The sequence below is a fragment of the Mesoplodon bidens genome, assembly GCF_964165515.1.
Source record: "Mesoplodon bidens genome assembly, contig: HAP1_SCAFFOLD_81, whole genome shotgun sequence".
Taxonomy (NCBI): domain Eukaryota; kingdom Metazoa; phylum Chordata; class Mammalia; order Artiodactyla; family Ziphiidae; genus Mesoplodon; species Mesoplodon bidens.
In genome coordinates, this window is record NW_027672552.1 from 745,723 (window position 1) to 768,272 (window position 22,550).

At 38.7% G+C, this 22,550-nt stretch overlaps 1 long non-coding RNA gene across 5 annotated transcripts in view; it reads right to left on the bottom strand.

Moving 5' to 3' along the window:
- The window catches only part of LOC308610052, a 1,140,458-nt gene that overhangs the window by 296,966 nt on the left and 820,942 nt on the right, over positions 1-22,550 (bottom strand). The window lies entirely within an intron of this gene.

A 22,550-nucleotide genomic window follows, 5' to 3' on the forward strand; every position in this document is an offset into this window, starting at 1 on the left:
AAGATTTTCAAAATACTGAAGGAAAATATCTTGATCCTGGAAAACTACATCCTGACACATTTTCAGGTAAATGTAAAAGGAAAATAAATCCATTTTCTGACACTTAAGGCCTCAGAAAATTTACCTGTATTCTGCAGAAGTTGCTTGAAGATATCCCCTAGCAAAACAAGAGTGAAAACCAAGGAAGAAGATATAGATATAAAGAGCAAACAAAACCCAAAAATACATGAAACGAAATCCCAGGGTGACAGCTTACAAAGCAACCTGTGCAAATTATAACCAGAATACTTTGGATTCAGGAATATCTTCAAGAAAAAAAAGTGGAATGGATTATAAGCATTCGAAAAAGTAAATAAAAATCTGCAAACTATTATAGACACAGTAAAGTAAGCATGTGTTTCTTAAGGGGGAGATGGCAATCATAAGCCCCAGAAAAAAAACATACAAAAAGGAAAAAGCCTAGTATAAAAAAAATTAAAACATAATATAATAATTCAGCAAATGATGGAGTCTAAGAAAGAGGTCTCTTTTTTATCAATTTTATTTTTCATGTTGAGTGATGACAATGGAATTATAGAGAATGAAATGTAATCATAGCACATATTGGCTCTCTAGTGAATAACATTTATATAATAGAGAGCAATATGTGTAATTGTCAAGAGAATTGTGATAGAATGTGAAAATGGCCACAATTATCCATGTTTCTCTGTAAACACACCACCGTAATTAACTTTCCAGCAACTCCCAACAATAGATGCAGTCTATTTCCTTTCCCCTTGAATTTGGTCTGATTGTGTAACTCCTTTTGCCAAAAGAATGCAGCAGAAGTGACAGTGTGCCATTACCAAGCTTAGGTCTTGCCTTCCTCTGTCTCTCTTCCTCCCTCTCTCTCTCCTTCTCTCTATCTCTCAGTCTTGCTCTCTCTCAGAGCTCCACCAGCTGTCATGTGAACAAGATCAGACTAGCCTGCTGGGTGATGAAACACACATGGCCTAGCCCCACTGGCCCCAACCTACATCCATCCAACTTCCAGAAGCAGGGCTACCTTACTGCCCACAGATACTGGAGTGAACCAGCCAAACGCCAAAGAACTGCCCAGTTAAGGACACCACAAACTTCTGGCCCACAGAATCATAAGGTAAAGAAATGGCTGCTGTCTTAAGTCACTGAAATTTTGGTGTGGTTTGGTACATGGCAAAAGCTAATTTAAAGAGAAATGCACTCCAACTCAAGAGTACACTGATGCAAATCCTGGCTCCACCACTTTTAGCTATGTGACTTTGAGCAAGTTAGTTAACTTCCCAATGCCTCAGTTTCCATATCTGTAAAATATGAGTAAAATACATTATCTACCTCATAATGTTGTTTGAGAATTAATATATGTAACTATACATGTAAAGAAATTTGAGTTATTATATGTAAAGCAATTTAGAATGGTGCCCATTGTAAGCACTCAATTAATATTAGTTCTTATAGTTTTTTTTATTTTAATGGTGTGTATTAATTTTCAACATCTAGAATTACCCACAAAGTATACATGATTTAATAATAGCTATAGAATGGAGTGAAAATGTTAGTGGTCTTATGAAAATGGAGCTATCAGCAGCTGGGAGATAGAAAGAGGAAAGAACAGGTGGAAGGACAGGTAGGGGGTTAATATATTCATCATATAAAGCAAGGAGTCAAGAGATACTGTCTAAAATTAACAAACAAAGAACTAAAACAAAAATAAATAAATAGAGGTTATATGAAAATGTGTGACTTTACACAGGTAACAAAATGAAAAGCTAAATAATGATATAATTACTAAAAATTAAGAAAATGTGGAAAAATAAAGGTGGGAGATGGAGTAAGGGAGCTCAGTCATCATACATCATCTATTATCAGTCATAGCAAGAAGAATACAGATTAAATGATGAAAACTCAAGAATTTATGGTCAATGCATATCTACTTAGAAGTGTAAAATGAAAAACACAGGTTGCTTCTGCAGGAGACTGGGACTGGAAAATGTGGAACAAAAGAAATTATTCTATCCTATTAGTTTTCTTAACTATGTACACATAGTTTTGATAATTTTTCTTTTTCATAACAACAAGGTACAAAGAAGATTCCCCAAACCATCTGTACTTCCTAATTTTAGGTGAAAAAAAATGTTTTTTAAAAACGAAATTTGGTAAACTTTTACAATAAAAACCCAAAAGTATGAAACTTCATGAAATCAACTTAAGAAATACCAGTATTAGTAAACAACTTAAGTCTTTGCTTACTAAGAATTCAGACAGTTAAAATTTTGGATCCTAAGTGGAGTGCATTTCATGCCAAAAAAAATAAAAAAGGGGCAAATCTTCTCCTCTACCTCATGCTTGTATTACCTCCCCCTCATTTCCTGGAACCTGTGTGATCTCTCTCCTCTCATTGGCCCCTCCTACATCCCATGGATGCCTTTGTCCTCACCCCCAGCTCTTCCTCTATGCTATAGTGAAAGGAGTATCAACTTGGAATAAGATGTCTGAATTAAGTTCCAGTTCTGCTACTTCTGCTCTATGTGGCTGTGGTCAGGCTACTTCTTCTAATGCAAAAGCAATGCCTTCCTCACTGGCTATCTTTCAGAATTAAATAAAATAGTATATTTGGAATAAATATATAAGAGAAGCACTACCTTGCATACAATGATTATTCAATATATAGTCATTCCGATTGGGGAAGAACAATGAAGAGGGTGCAGTAACACAAACAGAACAAAAATTGTTGAAACTCCAGCTACTACCCTTTCCCTTACCTTCTGTGATCCTAAGCCCTTTTAAGTCAGGAACTGAGGGAGATTCTGGAACTCTTCTTGCTGTAGTCACCAGCACCAATAGACACTGGCATCTGCAAATCCTCTCCAAAGATGATTCATGGACAGCCTTATCTCTGCAACAAAGTTCATGCACAGAGATGAAAAAGGATGACCTTTTTCCAAAATATTTTTTAAATTATTCATAGGAATGGTTAAAAGTACTCAGAGACATAACATTCACCCTAAAAAAACAGTTCATGGGTAGAAATCCACTTTAATTCTAGTATAGTAAAAGAAATGGGCAATAAATAATCCCATATGCAAGAGCAGATAAAACACTACTTGCCCAGCCTATTTGGAATGGTGGTTGACTGCCTAATCAGAGATCCTCAGGGGTCCCTGGGGAATTGTGGTTACAAAAATCACTATTTTCATCCTTTTATGTGGGAAAAAAATTCACAAATTTAGAATCACTAAAGTACCAGGAAGAAATACCACATACATAATAAATAGCCTGGTGTTATAATTTGGACACTTCTAAGGCCCACTTCCAGGGCTGCTATGTAGAACCAGAAGTAGTAAAGATGATTTTGAGGGATCATGCTGTAGGGTCTTATAGAAGTTCCACACTCAAAATGAAGTCAATAAGCAAACACTCTGAAAATCATTCCTCAGTAGTCTGTTTTTTCCAAAGATTCTATCATGAACTAACCACCAGACTCTGTCATACAACTCTGTCATACAACTTATTCCTCCATAAACCATTTAAATTTTCAAATAAGGTTACCAATCATAACCTACCTTGTTTTCCCTAGCCACATATTTTTATTTTCTTTTATCTCATACTAAAGCAGTGATAAGAAACTTCCACTAAAAGGCTATCATTTTATTTTCACTTTTTAGTCTTTAGGGAAAAAAACACGATAGAAGCTATCTTTCATAGAAAAGCACAGTATTATCACTTGCCATTAAAGAAATAATCTGCTATTATCCAGGATCAAATGATGCATATGGAAAGAAATAATTGCAGAATTGTCATGTTTTCTCTCAAAAAGACCAAGTACAGGTAAAGAAAAACTAAGCATGTTATTTTGGCAAACACACATGCTTAAAGTAAGCTTCTCTTCCCCATAACAGGACAGCCAAATTTAAACTCTTCAAGCTCCATGTGTCAAAACACATAACAAATAATAATAAAAAGAAAAATCACTGGGAACCCAAAAATTTATAATGAGTAAAATATACAAGTATTATCATTTTGTCAGAATTACTTGAATATTTGCACCCAAATGTAAATGAGACAGGCAGGAATTCCAGAACAGTGAAGTAAGGCACTCAGGAGACCCACTCTTCAACAATTTAACTGGTAAAAATTATAAAAAGCAATTACATAAAGTCTCTGGAAATTGTCCTAAGGGCATAAAGCAAATGGAGAAATATTCATTCAAGAAAATATATTAAGTCTTCGTAAGAACTGCAAGAGTCTATGGGGTTTGAGCCACGACTCACTCCATTTATGCACTCACCCCACCCCCCCACCTCCAGGTCAGGCATGTGCTGCCAAGAAGACAGAGACTCTCTCCCCCAGCTCCTAGACTGAGGCTACAGTTTCATGCCAAGCAGGCTGCTGGTATTTCTCATGCCCCTCAGCCCTGTGTTGCAGAAGTTCTTTTCCAGGTGGCACAGCCGAGGAGACCAGGTCATTCTTCCAACCAGCCCCCACTCTTATGGTAGAAGCTCTATTCTAGGCAGGCCAAGAATACTGGGGCAACAACTGTCCCACACCAGTTCACTCATATGATGGAGATTCCATTCAATAATACCAAGGGTTGCCACCCCTCCTCACTTGTAGAGGGGGTAAAGGGAAGGGGTCACTTTGGAGAAGCAAGTCCCTGGTCCTAGCTCCAGTGCAATAGCTCTGAGGTTCTGGCCAGATGGAAAGGCAGGCCATAAGGTCAAAGAGCTCTGCTGGAAGGGACTGACTTCATTTGGACAAAGTGTGTCTCCATGCCTAGGGTGTGGTATTTTTCAATAAAACTTTATTTACAAAAACAGGTGGTACCAGAATTAAAACCCGATGTTCAAATACAAACTTGTACACGAATGCGCTATTCATAATAGCCAGAAGGTGGAAACAATATCCAAAGGTCCATCAACTGATGAATGGATAAATAAAATTATCCATACAGTAGAATATTATTCAGCAACAAAAAGAAATGAAGTGCTGATACATGCTACAACATAGATGAACCTGGAAAACATCAGAAAAAGCCATTTATTGTATAACTCCATTTATACGAAAAGTCCAGAATAAGCCAATCTCTGGAAACAGAGAGTATATTAATGGTTGCTTAAGGATGGTAGGAGAAGGTATGAGTGAATGGTGAGTGACTGTTAATGAGCACAGGATTTCTTTAAGGGAATAGGAAAACACTCTAAAATTAGATTCTGGTGAGTATTGCATAACATTGTGAATATATTTTAAAAAGTGAATTGTACACTTTGGGTAAATTTCATGGTATATGAATTATATCTCAGTGAATATGCTTTTAAAATAAAAGAATTTATACTGACCCAAGGTCATACTTTTATCACTACTTTTACCAATTTTTTTTTTTGCGGCGCACGGGCCTCTCACTGTTGTGGCTTCTCCCGTTGCGGAGCACAGGCTCCGGACGCACAGGCTCAGCGGCCATGGCTCATGGGCCCAGCCACTCTGCAGCATGTGGGATCTTCCTGGACCGGGGCATGAACCCATGTCCCCTGCATCAGCAGGCGGACTCTCAACCACTGTGCCACCAGGGAAACCCTATCACTACTTTTAAAAGTATAACTGATAAACCTGTTTACTAGAGTTTTTGAAAGTACAGATTCGAGAAAAATAAAATGTGAATGGGGCAGAATGGGGAAAGGTTAGGGCATGAGGTGGATTTTCTTCCTAAAAAAAGCCTGCAAGACCCCACCCATCCTCACTCCCACTGCTACTGTGGTCTTGGCTGCTCTTGGGCCCCACTTTCAGCCTGATCAAACCTATAAAGAATGGAATTGTACAAAGGAATACTGACCATCTCTGTGGACCCCTGACTATCCAGTACACTTATGTCTTTGTGCCCTGAAACAGTGACCTCTCCCAACATCCCAGGAGCCCTTTGCCTGCCCCCAGAAGGTCACCTATTTTCTGTAAAATGCTTAGGCATGTTATTTTCCACAGGTCAGGTGGGTGTGGTTTCCCCAAGATCACTCCACCATAAGAAATATAAAGGCACCACATGAAAACCAAACCAGTTAATTTATGATTATTGACTATCGCATGCATTTTGAAGCATTTATTTACATAATATTTTTTTACATTGGACACAAAATTTCTACATATAATGTTAAATACACGTACACTGTTTTAAACTTTACATATTTTATTTTCTTTGAGTCTGCACAGGGGCAGACTTTAAAAGAATCTCCTTCCAAAATCTGTATTTGTCATGAACAATAAGTTGCTCGTGCAGAAGTCTGATTACTCAACACATCAAGTAATGAACCTGAAAAAAATTAGTGTTCATTGTGTTTAAAAACAAAATATATGAGTAAGTTAAATGTATTAATATTTTAGTATCTATTAAGGTCTGCTAGAATGATGAATATCTCTCTAGGAATAATTTGTTCAAATATATTTCACCAAGGAATATTTCAATATTCCAGTCCTGTATTTAACTAAGTACTTCTATGACTGTATCTTTTAATCACTTGAATTTACATCACCCGAAACACAGTTTGGCAAGGGCCCTCTGATAACAAGTTGATTTTCATGCACTGGGATTAGTCTTATAAACAGGAAGCCACATTTTATCATGAGCTAAAATCTCTGAATATAGGAAGACTGGGTTTTGGTTTCCTATGTCAAGCTCTCCATGTTTGAATGACTTCCAAACTTCACTATATGCGTTTTTTCATTCCTCTTAAAGAGGTCATTCGTTTGAAGAGAAAGGAGAAGACTTGGAAATACCTGTTAACAAAAACTTTTAAAGTAGGCATGCCAAGGGAGGGAAAAAATGAAGTCCTATCTAGATCCAATCAGCTTTGCTTAATCCAGTTATAGTTAAATGAAATATCAATGGGAAATTCAAGGTAAGCAAGCTAGATAAAGTTCTGCAGGAGGTAGCTCTGATGACTTGAGAAGAATGACATCTGATCCCTCTAAAGAAAACACATTTCTCATGGCTGCCAGCATACTACCAAGGAAGAGAGGGGAATAAACTAAAGCATAAATATTACTATTCCTAGTGGATGTCCTTCAAGAAAGGAAGGCTTTGTCTTGGCTGTGTTTATATAAATCTTTGGAATATTTGACCAAAAACAATTCACATAAATGGAAGTCACAGCCAATGAAGGAGAAATCAGTTCAGTGTGTCCAAACACAAACTCCAGGCAACCAGAGAAAAAATATCATGTTCTCAGGACTTCCCTGGTGGCGCAGTGGTTAAGAATCTGCCTGCTGATGCAGGGGATATGGGTTCAATCCCTGGTCAGGGAAGATCCCACATGCCACGGAGCAACTAATCCCATGCGCCACAACTACTAAGGCTGCGCTCTAGAGTCCCCATGCCACAACTACTGAAGCCTGCATGCCACAACTACTGAAGCCCGTGCGCCTAGAGCCTGTGCTCTGCAACAAGAGAAGCCACCACAATGAGAAGCCCACCCACCACAACGAAGAGTAGCCCCCACTTGCCACAACTAGAGAAAGCCCGCATGCAGCAATGAAGACCCAATGCAGCCAAAAATAAATAAATAAAATAAATAAATTTATTAAAAAAATAATCATGTACTCTTGGAGCTTCTGTGGTAAATAAATAATGAAGATGACATTGCTAAGACTGTAAAACAGTGGTCAGACTGCCAATGTGACTTACTTAATAGGCTAACTAAATCAGAACCCAAGAACGTGTTGGAAAAGAGCTGGTATGAGATGGGTGAGTACAGATTTGTTTGTGCAACAAATCAAGCACTTCTAGTGAGTGGAATTAAATACTCTAAACTGGATAAAGTTCATGAAGCTATGGAGTGTACTGACGCCATCAGTTTTTTATTAATAGTTCCTTCCAAAAGAAAAGAATTTAGATAGATGATAAATACAATGGCCCTAACTCATGTCAGTGGGAAAAGAGCAAAATAATCTCTTTTTGCCCAAACCCCAGTTATGTGAAGATCTTAGATGTGTGGTTTGCCTCAATAAACATTCTCAAGAATTACAGAATATTTCTTGGAGCACACATAGCTTATCTCCTACACAGAAAATCAAAAGTTGACTATAATGCAAGTCCACTATACAGCGATATTCCCAAATACCCATGATTATGCAAAGCATGTGTCTCTAAGAAACAGTAGATAAAGAGAGAAAAGAACATCAAAATAATCTGAATTTGGTATCATTCTACAGTCAACCATTCTTTAAAAATCAACCCTCTCCCACTCTCTATCTTTTGTATTTTTTCTTTCTCTCTGCCTCTTCTCCAAAATGCTTAGACAAATATCAATGAGGCCAGGCCTAGGGATCAATCCAGAAAAAAAAAAAGACCTCATGCTGTAATCCTCATTCTCTCATTCCCTAGGCTTCCATCTCAAATGCATACTTCCTCAGCTTCTTCCAGCCAAAAAAAAAGAAACAAACAAAAAGGAAAATTTCCTACTAATTGGCCCATCCAAATAGTCTCCTTGCAGGCTGCCCCTCCAGTTCATTAGACATTCCCTAGACATATCTGAATCCCTACTTAGATCAATGTAAAGACTCCAGCTACACAAGGAAACTTAAGATGAAGCAAATCACATGAGAGACCATCTGATGTCGGATTTAAGTCCAAATGTGAAGCAGCTGTAGGTTGAAGGGTGGGTATGGAACAACTCTATGAAGAGCTATCCGTGCTAGAAGGATTCCCTGGCTGGGGATATAAATGGTGACTCCTGACCAAAAGACAATGAGAGGACATTTGTTAGGGACATCGTAACACCAGTAGCTATAAGGAGGCATAGATCTTCTCCTTGTTGATGAAGGATATTGAACCCTAAGAAGAAAAGCATGTGGCCCTTTCTCCATCTGTCAATCTGTCATCACAAACCAGAGAAAATTGTGACAGAACCTGAAAATGGTATGGGAAAGGAAATAAGGCAGCAGAAAATGTAAAAGCATTTTGGTCACCAAAATTACTATTTTCATCATATTATGTTTTTAGAACTCTTTTGGAAACAAAGTAAGTAGTAAACACAGTCCTGAAGGGATGAACTATGTGTAACCACATAGTCTTGTGGAACTGAAATGTCTTTTAGAATTTTGGTTATATCATTTTAAAACAGGGAGAAAGAGTCCTACTTCTAGTCCCTTACAGACCATGCTTAATAAGCTTAACTGATGGAAGTCCAACAGGGGCTTTGATAGAACAAGGAAAAATGGTTTCTTTCCTCCCACCAAAGGAAGCAAGGAAAATCTTTCTCCCACTGCTATGTGTTCTGTCTATCTGAAAGTTCTCATATAAAGGGCTTAGACACCCTTGCTATTCCAGGATTAAGCTCTGGAGAACAACTGGAAGACGTGGCAGAACCCAGAAATGGTAAATTTCAAGAGAAATAAGTAAGATTCTCCTTTGTTAAAAAAAAAAAAAAAAGAACATCATGTGACTGCTCTCTAAAGCCCTGTTCTTGTTGGAGCACCATCAGATGAAGGAAGCAAGTAAGTCAATCAGTTCCCTGTTTAAACCTCTTCAAATTGCATTTCTGTCATTTGCAACCAAAAGAGATCTGATAAATACACTGCACAAGAAAGCAGAAGTTAAGAATCATGAAAAATGGAATGGGTGCCCAGAAAATAAACCAATCAACTAGCTGAGATTAATTTTATGACACTGTAACATGATTGCAAATTCATTTCGGAAAATTAGTAAACAGGAACACAAGAATGATAAATCATTAATTCAGGGTCATATAAGGCTTTGTGCTCTGGCATCTAAGGTGAATTTACGACCCAGAAATCCTGAAGCCATTTTTCCTAGCCATTATGTATTAACAATGAGTCCTGATTCAAGAAGAAAAAAAAAGAGGAAGCTGATTATGGACATTACTCCCTTGACATGAAATATTTGAAACAGCCCACTGGTCCCTATTTTTAGATTAAAAGCCAATCACTGGAAAAAGCCCATAACCAGCACAGTAATGAGCACATGGCCATTTATTTATAGTTAGCTCTAGCTGATTCATGAGCTGCAACTCAATGTCTGGTACGTGTAATGTGACTCCTGGACTTTATCAACTTATTTATGTGTGGCCGAGACTTCTCTCATAGAGCATGTATATATGCAAACACACTGCCTTATGTGTGGGTATAGAGGAAGGAGAAAGAAATATATGTTCACTAGTGTACAACCTGACTACAATTTATGAATCTGTCCACTCACATTTGGCTTTTCCATAACTTACTTAGACCATCCATGCTGAGTTTACAGCAAGCTGAATGCAAAACTAGCAGTGCAGGCAAGGTGGTAATGAGAGCCTAAGAGAGACACATGCATTTTCATATATATTAATAGTTTATATAAGGAAAAAAACTGAAGGATAAAAGAGGCATCAAATACTGCCAGAATGACAGATGAAATGCTGCAATTATAGTCCTTTGAAGGAGGCTCTGGGTAAACTAACTACATAGCACATGGTAAGAAACGTGTGGCAACAGTTGTGGTGGAATTTGTCTTGATTAATGGCCCCCAGTGAAAAGATAAATCTTGCTAAGGAAGTTCTGGAGGTTCAATTAACGGAAGCCAAATATTCATGCTGCCATTTGAGTTCAAAAAGAGAGGTAAGCCTAATACTAACCTTGCATTTGCATATACAAATCTTCCCTCTAATGCCTGAAGGAAACGTGCATTATGTATCCACCTTCTTTTCATGTTCTTTATGAATGACTGTTCTGTGTGTTGCCCATTCCATTCTTGAAGCTAAAGCTTACAAATGTATGTGTTTTATAAAATGTTTGATGTCTATTAGCTCTTATAATGTTTAATACTATAATCAAAAGTCATTTTTCTACAAAATTATTTTTAGAAGATAAGAGAGGGAGAGAAAAAGTGATTCTAGAATCATGTCAATGGATTGAAAGAATATCTAGAAGCCAGTAAAAGCTGGTATTTGCTGTAAACAACTGAAAATATTACATTTAACACTTTTATTAAAGAATGTATATGATAACAACTAGAACTCCATCATAATTAGACACTGTAACCAAGAGGTAAAGGATAAATACTCCACTTTGAGGCCAAGTCTCCTAAAAGGGACTTAGGCTGGGAAACCTGCAAATTCATTGGGCAAGTTTCCTCTACTCAGGAAAATTAAAAACATGATCTCCTTTCTTAGGCCTCATCACAGTCAGTAAAATACGGATAGTACTAAATATCTTTCATTTGTATAAGGATTTACAGTATAAAAAATCCATTCTCATTAACTATTATGTTTGATCCTCACTCTTGATCTCATTTTACAGAAAACTAAAGTTGACTTGTTTGTCCACAACTATACATCTTATAAATGCGGGAGCTAAGGTTAAAATTCATCTTTCACACAGAATATTATTTAAAAGTGGAGCAGAAGGAAGATGAAATGCCTGCTATATGTTATACAGTATTCTAGTGGTTTCTCATTAGCTCATGTAATTATCTTAATTACTCTATAAAACAGGAATTATTATTCCCATTCAAAGGTAACAAAACTGATGCTCTGAGTATTATAAAACTCACCCAAAGCCCCATAGGTATTTAAGTGCTGAAAAGGGATGAAAACCTAGTTGTGTCTGATATCAAAAACTATGTTTCTCCCATAACAGACAAACTCATATCTCTAAGGCATGTACAACTTTTATGCAATGACAGACATGGACAGAATTAAGGAGAATAATTTGCTTTCCTTTCATATAATTACTCCATCATCCGGTACTTATTAAGCTAATTAACGCAGCCTCTCTGCACACGGCCCCTGGCTGCCATCTTGGATTGCAGTATCGTTCACCCCACTTCTGCACACAGCCCGACTGAGCTGAGGTGTTGGTGGCAGCCATTCTGCACTAGGAACTCTGATCGGAAGAGCCTGGTGCGAGGCCTATGCACATGGCCACCTGTGAGCAAGTGAAACCCAAATAAGCGCAAAGAGGAAAAAAAAAGCCATCTCAGAGCTGTGACTATTTTCAAGGCTACTGTTTTTCTCTGTGGAACACTGTCTTTGGGGCAAAACAAGGAAGAAGCAGGTGATTCTAATGTGCAGCACAGACGGACAGCCACTGCAGGTCTGCTTCTCCAACTGTGAAGGCACTCCAGTCATGTGGCTGACAGGGTCTTGGTGCTCTGGCTGGGTGTCAGGCCTGAGCCTCTGAGGTGGGAGAGCTGAGTTCAGGACACTGGACCAGCAGAAACCTCCTGCCCCACGTAATATCAATCGGTGAGAGTTCTCCCAGAGACCTCCATCTCAACGCTAAGACCCAGGTGCACCCAATGGCCAGCAAGCTCCAGTGCTGGACGCCCCATGCCAAACAACTAGCAAGACAGGAACACAACCCCACCCCTTAGCAGAGAGGCTGCCTAGAATCACACTAAGTTCATACACACTCCAAAACACACCACCAGACGTGGCCCTGCCCACCAGAAAGACAAGAACCAGCCTCATCCACTAGAACACAGGCACCAGTCACCTCCACCAGGAAGCCTACGCAAGCCACTGAACCAAACTTACCCACTGGGGGCAAACAGCAAAAACAACGGGAACTATGAACCTACAGCCTGCATAAAGGAGACCCCAAACACAGTACGTTAGGCAAAATGAGAAGACAGAGAAATACGGCGCAGATAAAGGAGCAAGGAAAAAAACCCACCAGACCAAACAAATGAAAAGTAAATAGGGAGTATACCCAAAAAAGAATTCAGAGTAACGATAGTAAAGATGATCCAAAATCTTGGAAATAGAATGGAGAAAATACAAGAAGCATTTAACAAGGACCTAGAAGAACTAAAGAGCAAACAAACAATAATGAACAACACAATAAGTGAAATTAAAAATTCTCTAAAAGGAATCAATAGCAGAGTAACTGAGGGAAAAGAATAAGTGACAAGGAAGATAAAGAGTGGAAATTACTACCACAGAGCAGATTAAAGAAAAAAGAATGAAAAGAATTATGGACAGTCTCAGAGACCTCTGAGACAACATTAAATGCACCAACATTCGAATTACAGGGGTCCCAGAAGAAGAAGAGAAAAAGAAAGGGACTGAGAAAATATTTGAAGAGATTATAGTTGAAAACTTCCCTAATATGGGAAAGGAAATAGTCAATCAAGTCCAGGAAGCGAGAAGAGTCCCATACAGGATAAATCCAAGGAGAAACACGCCAAGAAACGTATTAAACACTCTATGAAAAATTAAATACAAGATTGAAACCAAGATGGCAGAGTAGAAGAACGTGCTCTCACTCACTCTTGAGAGAACACCAGAATAACAGTGTCCAGTCCTAGCTGCTGGACAGTCATCGACAGGAAGACTGGAACTCACCAAAAAAGATACCCCACATCCAAAGACAAAGAAGAAACCACAATGAGACGGTAGTAGGGCACAATCACAGTAAAATCACATCCTATAACTGCTGGGTGGGTGACTCACAGACTGGAGAACACTTATGCCACAGAAGTCCACCCACTGGAGTGAAAGTTCTGAGACCCACATCAGGCTTCCCAACCTGGGGGGTCTGGCCACGGGAGGAGGAACTCCTAGAGAATCAGACTTTGAAGTAAACTGGGATTTGATTGCAGGACTTCAACAGAACTGGTGGAAACAGAGACTCCACTCTTGGAGAGCACACACAAAGTAGTTTGTGCATCGGAACCAGGGCAAGGAGCAGTGACCCAAGGTGAGACAGAACCAGACCTACCTTCTAGTGTTGGGGAATCTCCTGCAGAGGCAGGGGGTAGCTGTGGCTCACCATGGGGACAAGGACACTGGCAGCAGAAGTTCTGGGAAGTACTCCTTGGCATGAGCCCTCCCAGAGTCCACCATTAGCCCCACCAAAGAGCCCAGGTAGGCTCCAGTGTTGGGTTGCCTCAGGCCAAACAACCAACACGGAGGGAACCCAGCCCCTCCCATCAGCAGTCAAGGGGATTAAAGTTTTACTGAGCTCTGCCCACCAGAGCAACAGTCAGCTCTAACCACCACCAGTCCCTCCCATCAGAAAACTTGCACAAGCCTCTTCATCCACCAGAGGGCAGACAGCAGAAGCAAGAAGAACTACAATCCTGCAGCCTGTGAAACAAAAACCACATTCACAGAAAGAGAGACAAGATGAAAAGGCAGAGGGCTATATACCAGATGAAGGAACAAGATAAAACCCCAGAAAAACAACTAAATGAAGTAGAGATAGGCAACCTTCCAGAAAAGGAATTCAGAATAGTGATAGTGAAGATGATCCAGGACCTTGGAAAAAGAATGGAGGCAAAGATCGAGAAGATGCAAGAAATGCTTAACAAAGATACAGAAGAATTAAAGAACAAACAAACAGATAAACAACACAATAACTGAAATGAAAACTACACTAGAAGGAATCAATAGCAGAATAACTGAGGCAGAAGAACGGATAAGTGACATGGAAGACAGAATGGTGGAATTCACTGCTGCAGAACAGAATAAAGAAAAAAGAATGAAAAGCAATGAAGACAGCCTAAGAGAACTCTGGGACAACATTAAACGCAACAACATTCACATTATAGGGGTCCCAGAAGGAGAAGAGAGAGAGAAAGGACCCGAGAAAATATCTGAAGAGATTATAGTCGAAAACTTCCCTAACATGGGAAAGGAAATAGCCACCCAAGTCAAGGAAGCACAGAGAGTCCCAACTGGATAAACCCAAAGAGAAACACGCCAAGACACATAGTAATCAAATTGGCAAAAATCATAAAGATCACAGCAGAAATAAATGAAATAGAAACAAAGAAAACAATAGCAAAGATCAATGAAACTAAAAAAATGGTTCTTTGAGAAGATAAACAATATTGATAAACCATTAGCCAGGCTCATCAAGAAAAAGAGGGAGAGGACTCAAATCAATAAAGTTCAAAATGAAAAAGGAGAAGTTACAACAGACACCGCAGAAATACAAAGCATCCTAAGAGACTACTACAAGCAACTCTATGCCAATAAAAATGAACAACCTCGAAGAAATGGACAATTTCTTAGAAGGGTATAACCTTCCAAGACTGAACCAGAAAGAAATGGAAAATATGAACAGACCAATCACAAGTAATGAAATTGAAACTATGATTAAAAATCTTCCAACAGAAAGAAGTCCAGGACCAGATGGCTTCACAGGAGAATTCTATCCAACATTTAGAGAAGAGCTAACACCCATCCTTCTCAAAGTCTTCCAAAAAATTGCAGAGTACGGAACACTGCCAAACACATTGTGTGAGGCCACAATCACGCTGATACCAAAACTACACAAAAATACAAAAAAAAAGAAATTTGCAAAAAAAGAAAATTAGAGATCAATATCACTGATGAATACAGATGCCAAAATCCTCAAGAAAATACTAGCAAACTGAATCCAACAACACATTAAAAGCATCATACACCATGATCAAGTGGAATTTACCTCAGGGATGCAAGGATTCTTCAATATACACGAATCAATCAATGTGATACACCATATTAACAAATTGAAGAATAAAAACCATATAATCATCTCAATAGATGCAGAAAAATCTTTCAACATAATTCAACACCCATTTATGATAAAAACTCTCCAGAAAGTGGGCATAGAGGGGACCTACTTCAACATAATAAAGGTCATATATGACAAACCCACAGCAAACATCATTCTCAATGGTGAAAAACTGAAAGCATTTCCTCTAAGATCAGGAACAAGACAAGGATGTCCACCCTCGCCACTATCATTCAACATAGTTTTGGAAGTCCTAGCCACAGCAATCAGAGAAGAAAAAGAAATAAAATGAATACAAATTGGAAAAGAAGAGGTAAAACTGTCAATCTTTGCAGATGACATGGTACTATACATAGAGAATCCTAAAGATGCCACCAGAAAACTACTGGAGCTAATCAATGAATCTGGTAAAGTTGCAGATACAAAATTTATGCACAGAAATCTTTTGCATTCCTATACTATAATGATGAAAAATCGGAAAGAGAAATTAAGGAAACACTCCCATTTACCATTGCAACAAAAAAAATAAAATACTTAGGAATAAATCTACCTAGGGAGAAAAAAGACCTCTATGCAGAAAACTAAGACACTGATGAAAGACACTGATAAAAGAAATTAAAGATGATACCAACAGTTGGAGAGATATAACATGTTCTGGGATTGGAAGAATCAATATTGTGAAAATGATTATACTACCCAAAGCAATCTACAGATTCAATGCAATCCCTATCAAATTACCAATGGCATTTTTTATGGAACTAGAACAAAAAATCTTAAAATTTCTATGGAGACACAAACGACCCCAAATAGCCAAAGCAAACTTGAGGGAAAAAAGTGGACGTGGAGGGGCTTCCCTGGTGACGCAGTGGTTGAGAGTACGCCTGCCGATGCAGGGGACACGGGTTCACGCCCCGGTCCGGGAAGATCCCACATGCCGCAGAGCAGCTGGGCCCGTGAGCCATGGCCGCTGAGCCTGCGCGTCCGGAGCCTGTGCTCTGCAACAGGAGAGGCCACGGCAGTGAGAGGCCCACGTACCGCAAAAAAAAAAAAAAAAAAAAAAAAAAAGTGGAGGTGGAGGAATCAGATTCCCTGACTTCAGACTATACTACAAAGCTACAGTAATCAAGACAATATGGTACTGGCACAAAAACAGAAACATAGATCAATGGAACAAGATAGAAAGCCCAGAGATAAACCCACGCACCTATGGTCAACTGATCTATGACAAAGGAGGCAAGGATATACAATGGAGAAAAGACACTCTCTTCAATAAGTGGTGATGGAAAAACTGGACAGCTACATGTAAAAGAATGAAATTAGAACACTCCCTAACACCATACACAAAAATAAACTCAAAATGGATTCGAGACCTAAATGTAAGACTGCACACTATAAAACTCTTATAGGAAAACATAGGAAGAACACTCTTTGGCATAAGTCACAGCAAGATCTTTTTAATCCACCTCCTACAGTAATGGAAATGAAAACAAAAATAAACAATGAAATGACCTAATGAAACTTAAAAGCTTTTGCACAGCAAAGGAAACCATAAACAATACGAAAAGGCAACCCTCAGAATGGAAGAAAATATTTGCAAACAAATCAACATATAAGGGATTAATCTCCAAAATATATAAACAGCTCATGCAGCTCAATATTAAAAAAACAAACAACCCAATAGAAAAATGGGCAGAAGACCTAAACAGACATTTCTCCAAAGAAGACATACAGATGGCCAAGAAGCACATGAAAATCTGCTCAACATCACTAATTATTAGAGAAATGCAAATTAAAACTACAACGAGGTATCACCTCACACCAGTTAGAATGGGCATCCCCAGAAAACCTACAAACAACAAATGCTGGAGAGGGTGTGGAGAAAAGGGAACCCTCTTGCACTGTTGGTGGGAATGTAAATTGATACAGCCGCTATGGAGAACAGTATGGAGGTTCCTTAAAAAACTAAAAAGAGAATTACCATATGACCCAGCAATCCCACTACTGGGCATATACCCAGAGAAAACCATAATTCAAAAAGACACATGCACCCCAATGTTCACTGCAGCTCTATTTACAATAGCCAGGACATGGAAGCAACCTAAGTGTCCATCGACAGATGAATGGATAAAGAAGTTGTGGCACATATATACAATGGAAAATTACTCAGCCATAAAAAGAAACGAAATTGAGGTTTTTGTAGTGACATGGATGGACCTACAGTCTGTCATAGAGAGTGAAGTAAGTCAGAAAGAGAAAACAAATACCGTATGCTAACACATATATATGGAATCTAAAAATCAAAAACTGTTTCTGAAGAACCTAGGGGCAGTGCATGAATAAAGACACAGACGTAGAGAATGGACTTGAGGACAGAGGGAGGAGGAAGGGTAAGCTGAGACAAAGTGAGAGAGTGACATTCACCTATATACACTACCAAATGTAAAACAGATAGCTAGTGGGAAGCACCTGCATAGCACAGGGAGATCAGCTTGTGCTCTGTGACCACCTAGAGGGGTGGGAAAAGGAGGGTGGGAGGGAGATGCAAGAGGGAGGAGATACGTGGATATATGCATACGTATAGCTGATTCACTTTGTTATACAGCAGCACCTAACACAACAATGTAAAGCAATTATACTCCAATAAAGATGTTTTAAAAAAAAGCTAATTTAGTGCTTAGCATTGTATTCAGAATTGTGGAAGAAACGAAGCAGCAGAAAACAGGCTTCTGTTTCCCAAGGAGATTTCAAAACAACTTTAAAATGCTAAAAAGATGTGTACTATTATACAATAACATTAAGGAGTATTTAACGCAAACAAAACAGGAGAAAAGTATTCGTAAATTAAATAAATCTATCACTCTACTTCACGGAGATTGGGGAAGGAGGAAAAAAACCAAAAATATTATATGAGCTGGCAGATATTCTACATCAGTGGTGTTTAATGAAGGAAGGATAATGTTGATCCATGATGTGGTTTAATACAGGCTAACATTTAACCCCAAATCTGAGGCAGGTACTAGTTGAACTTTGGATTAGTTGTCCATACCCCTCCTTGTGTTTTCTTTCACATTGTAACTGAAAAGGAAAGGGTCAGGTAGCCAACAGTGGGTGGTAGATGAAAAGGCACTAGCTCTAGTACTGGAGTTTACTAGAGCAAATGTCTAGTAAATGTCACATCATCACTAAACATCATTACATTTCTCACCCCATTTTTTTATATTCTTCCCTAAAACATACGTACTGAGAACCTACCACATGCCAGGCATCAGACTAGGTGCAATGTTTACAGTGGTGATCAAGATTGCAATGGCCCTGGGCAAGACCATTCCAGAGCAATGCTCAGACTTCTCTGGAGTGAACCTGTAAAATCTGAGAGGGAAAACTCAGAATTGGGAATCGAAAGACCTGAGCTTAGTCCCTGATTCAGTATGTGCATGGCCTTAGATGACATATACATGACTCTGAGGCTCAACATCCTCATCTGTAAAACAGAAATAAAATTAGATCTTTTCACATGTTCTGCACAAGGAAGAAGAAAGAAAGCATATGAAAACAACTGTAAACACCAAAAGCCCACACAAGTGTCATGAATTATTACTTTTATGTTATGTGCCCAGTCTCACAATTTTGGCTCCTTTCTCACAGGAAAGTCATATATATGTGCCACTTCTACTCAAAAATATATGCTCCTGCCTGAGCTAGAGCTCAGCTACCTCTGAATATGAGTAGCAGCTGCCTTCTAGTTGTTCACTCCTCTTCCATTACCCTCATCCACCTCACTCCATGGCAGTTGGACTGCCATTACTACTTTCTCTCTTTGTGCATAGTTTTCTTTTGTATTTCAAAAATTCATACCTTCCCACAAGATCCCAACTCAGGTGACCTCATAAACAGTAGCCATGATAACCTCAAACCAAAACGTTTCAGGATTATTATTTGTACTATATAGTCAGTTCCCATAGTACCATAGCCATATCTTAGCTATTTGGCATGAATACCTGTGTCATAACCCCACCCTAGAACCAGCTAGGAACTTGGTGAAGTAGCCTAGCAGTATGCCACACAAGCAGCAAGACTGGAATGAGTTTACTGCTTCTGGCTGAAAGAGGGATGGCCAGGCACTCCCAAGATACCATCCAGTGAAAGCCAACCCAAAGCACTATTCCCTAAGAGGTGTTGTAACTTGTTTCCCAGTTTTCTGTCTAGAATCAATTTACCCATCCCATTCCTATTCTCTTTTATTGGCCTGAAATAAATTTCCCTGGCTAATGCAACCCACTCAAATCCCTTCTCTCTACTGAGCATCTTCAAGGTTGTATCTCCCTTTCCTCTTTGCAAGAATTAAAGCCGACAGATCTTTCAAAATGCTCTAGATTAGCCTCATTCCTTCTTGGATTTTATGTTCAATGGTCAGTCCCCTTCTCTGGGGTTCCATTTTTACCCTCACGTTGTCCCATATTCTTCCTGACTTATCTCTAGTGCTGCCTTCTCCTGGCTCATGGCCTCTTCTCTCTCAGCAAGCCAAGCCACATGACTACAGTGTTTCCAACCTTTTGCCTGAAGCCAGCAATGACAGTTGCAGAGTAGGAGGAGGTGTGACTCACTCCTTTGAGAATTGGTTGCCACACATGTCAAAGCCCCAACACATTTTCATGCAACATTTTCATGCAAGACGCAAGTATAAGCTCTAGGACTCAGCCAACTCAAGTTATTTTTCCTGAAATGTGATGCCAACTAACATCTGCCACATTTGATTATCCTGATTTGCTTAAGGAAGTTTCTCCAGGGTTAAGATCTTTATCTAGGGTGATATAATTTCACCTTGATGTCTAAAGGCTAAAGTATAAAACAAAGAATCACTATCTTGAAGTGCTCCTCACACACTGTCATAGTGATAAGATGATCAGAGATCTGACACTCTTAAAACCTGGGGTAAGTCCCAGATCTACTGCATGACAACTGCGGGACCATAGGTGATCCCCTTAATTTTTCTAGCCTCACTCGAAAGGCAGGAGAGACTTTCCTAGTTGATTACTAAGTCACTCACAGCTCTAATATTCTTTTCCAAGCTTTCTACCAAAGATAACTGTGCACTTTAACAAATGAATATGTATAAGATTCATTTCATTTTAAGGCCCACTTTGCCCTTCCTCCTAATAAATTACAGAAAAAATTTCCTTTTTCAGTCTTTAAAATATATAAAATTGAGTAATTCTCCATGGACTGTCAACTCATTTAACCAACAATTATTTATTAAGTGACAGTATCAGGAACAAGACACAGGAGAAACAAAACAAACACAGTCTCTACCTTCATAATATGTACAGTCTAATAGGAAAACAGGCCCCTAGAGTTAAACAACTAACTAAACAAAACAGGACCTCTCTCATTTATCAATGTGTCTTCAGAGCCCTGCAGAAATGCCTGGTACTAAGTATACAACAGTAACTGTTTGTGATGGGAGACTGACTGAATGAATACATGAATGAATGTAAGAAATCTACATGACAGAAACTCCAGAGTTTGTTCCAGATGCAAAAATAAATGTAAGGCAAAACCTAATGATCTAATTCTTCACTGCCATTAATATCCCAGTAAGAAACAGCATTAGGTACACAAACACTTGTTGAGAATTGACTTAACATGATCATTGTAAAATTAGCCTTTGGACAAGGAAAGAAAAAAGGTCATAGGAAATGATGTCCGGGTGAATAAGAACATCCTGAGAGCAAAGACACTAGGGACCTAAATGTGTACGTGAGTGAGCATGAGTAGCAGAGGAGGGAGTAAATGCATCTTCACTTACACTGGTTATACCACTCACAAGATTCAAGCTCCCAGTGGTGTGGTACTGTAGGAGAGTATAAGCTCAACTGATTTACATAAATACAATCTATAAGTTATAGCCCATGGGGCTCTAGCAAACTACAAAGGTGTAAAACTAGTGTCCTAGTTTTTACAAAAACATGGACAAAAAAAATGGTGGACAGATGTTTATCTGTGTTTACTGAATTCATGAATACATTGGACATGCTACTTTGAAATTTGCTTCCAAACTCAAAGTTGTTTGAGGTGATTTCTAAAGTACATGTTGCATAACATTTGTAGCACATAATGCTAAGACCCCTTTTGGCACATTCTTATGGTATACTGTCCAAAAAACAGGCAAAGTCATTTTTAATAGCTCTTAGTATAAATCACACACAGTCAGTATAAATCAAAAATATTTTATAAATGAGCTTAATTGGTTATAATTTTTGCAGGAACTTGCTCATCTGCACAGCGACATAGAAAATCTTCTTAGGTCTTGAGTTTACTGAAAAAAAATGAGATGATTATTAAACCAGGAAAGAAATTTGATTTTCTTTATGAAAAGGTACATTTTCCAATACACTTTCAAATTATATGCTCTTGAGAAAATTCTAAGAATTTTATATCTATGGCTCTTTACTTAAATTATCATCACAAGTTTTCATCTCACTGTACCTATGGTACTACTAGGTGCTAAGGTATTCATGGAAAGTGAATATTACTCAGAACTAGACCTCAAAGCATTTATACTCTGTAGATTTTACTGGCTTATACTAGCCATTTGAATTCTCAGTACAGTGGGTAATTAAAAAACCAACAAATTGTAGCATAAAAGTATATTTAATTAAAGAGCAATGATTTCCAAGAAGGCAGCTCTCAGAGGATGGCTGGAAAAGCTTGACATTTGGCTTATGATAAGGTAATTGGGTATTATCCTGATACTTTAATTAGAAAAGAAATGCATTTGATGTTCTCCTTCAAGACTGAGTTCCAGGATTAGGAAGCAAGATGGCGGAGTAGAAGGACATACTCTCACTCCCTCTTGCAAGAACTCCAGAATCACAACTAGCTGCTGGACAATCATCGACAAAAAGACACCAGAATTCACCAAAAAAGATACGCCACATCCAAAGACAAAGGAGAAGCCACAATGAGATGGTAGGAGGGGCGTAAACACAGTAAAATCAAATCCCATAACTGGTGGGTAGGTGACTCAAAGACTGGAGGACACTTAT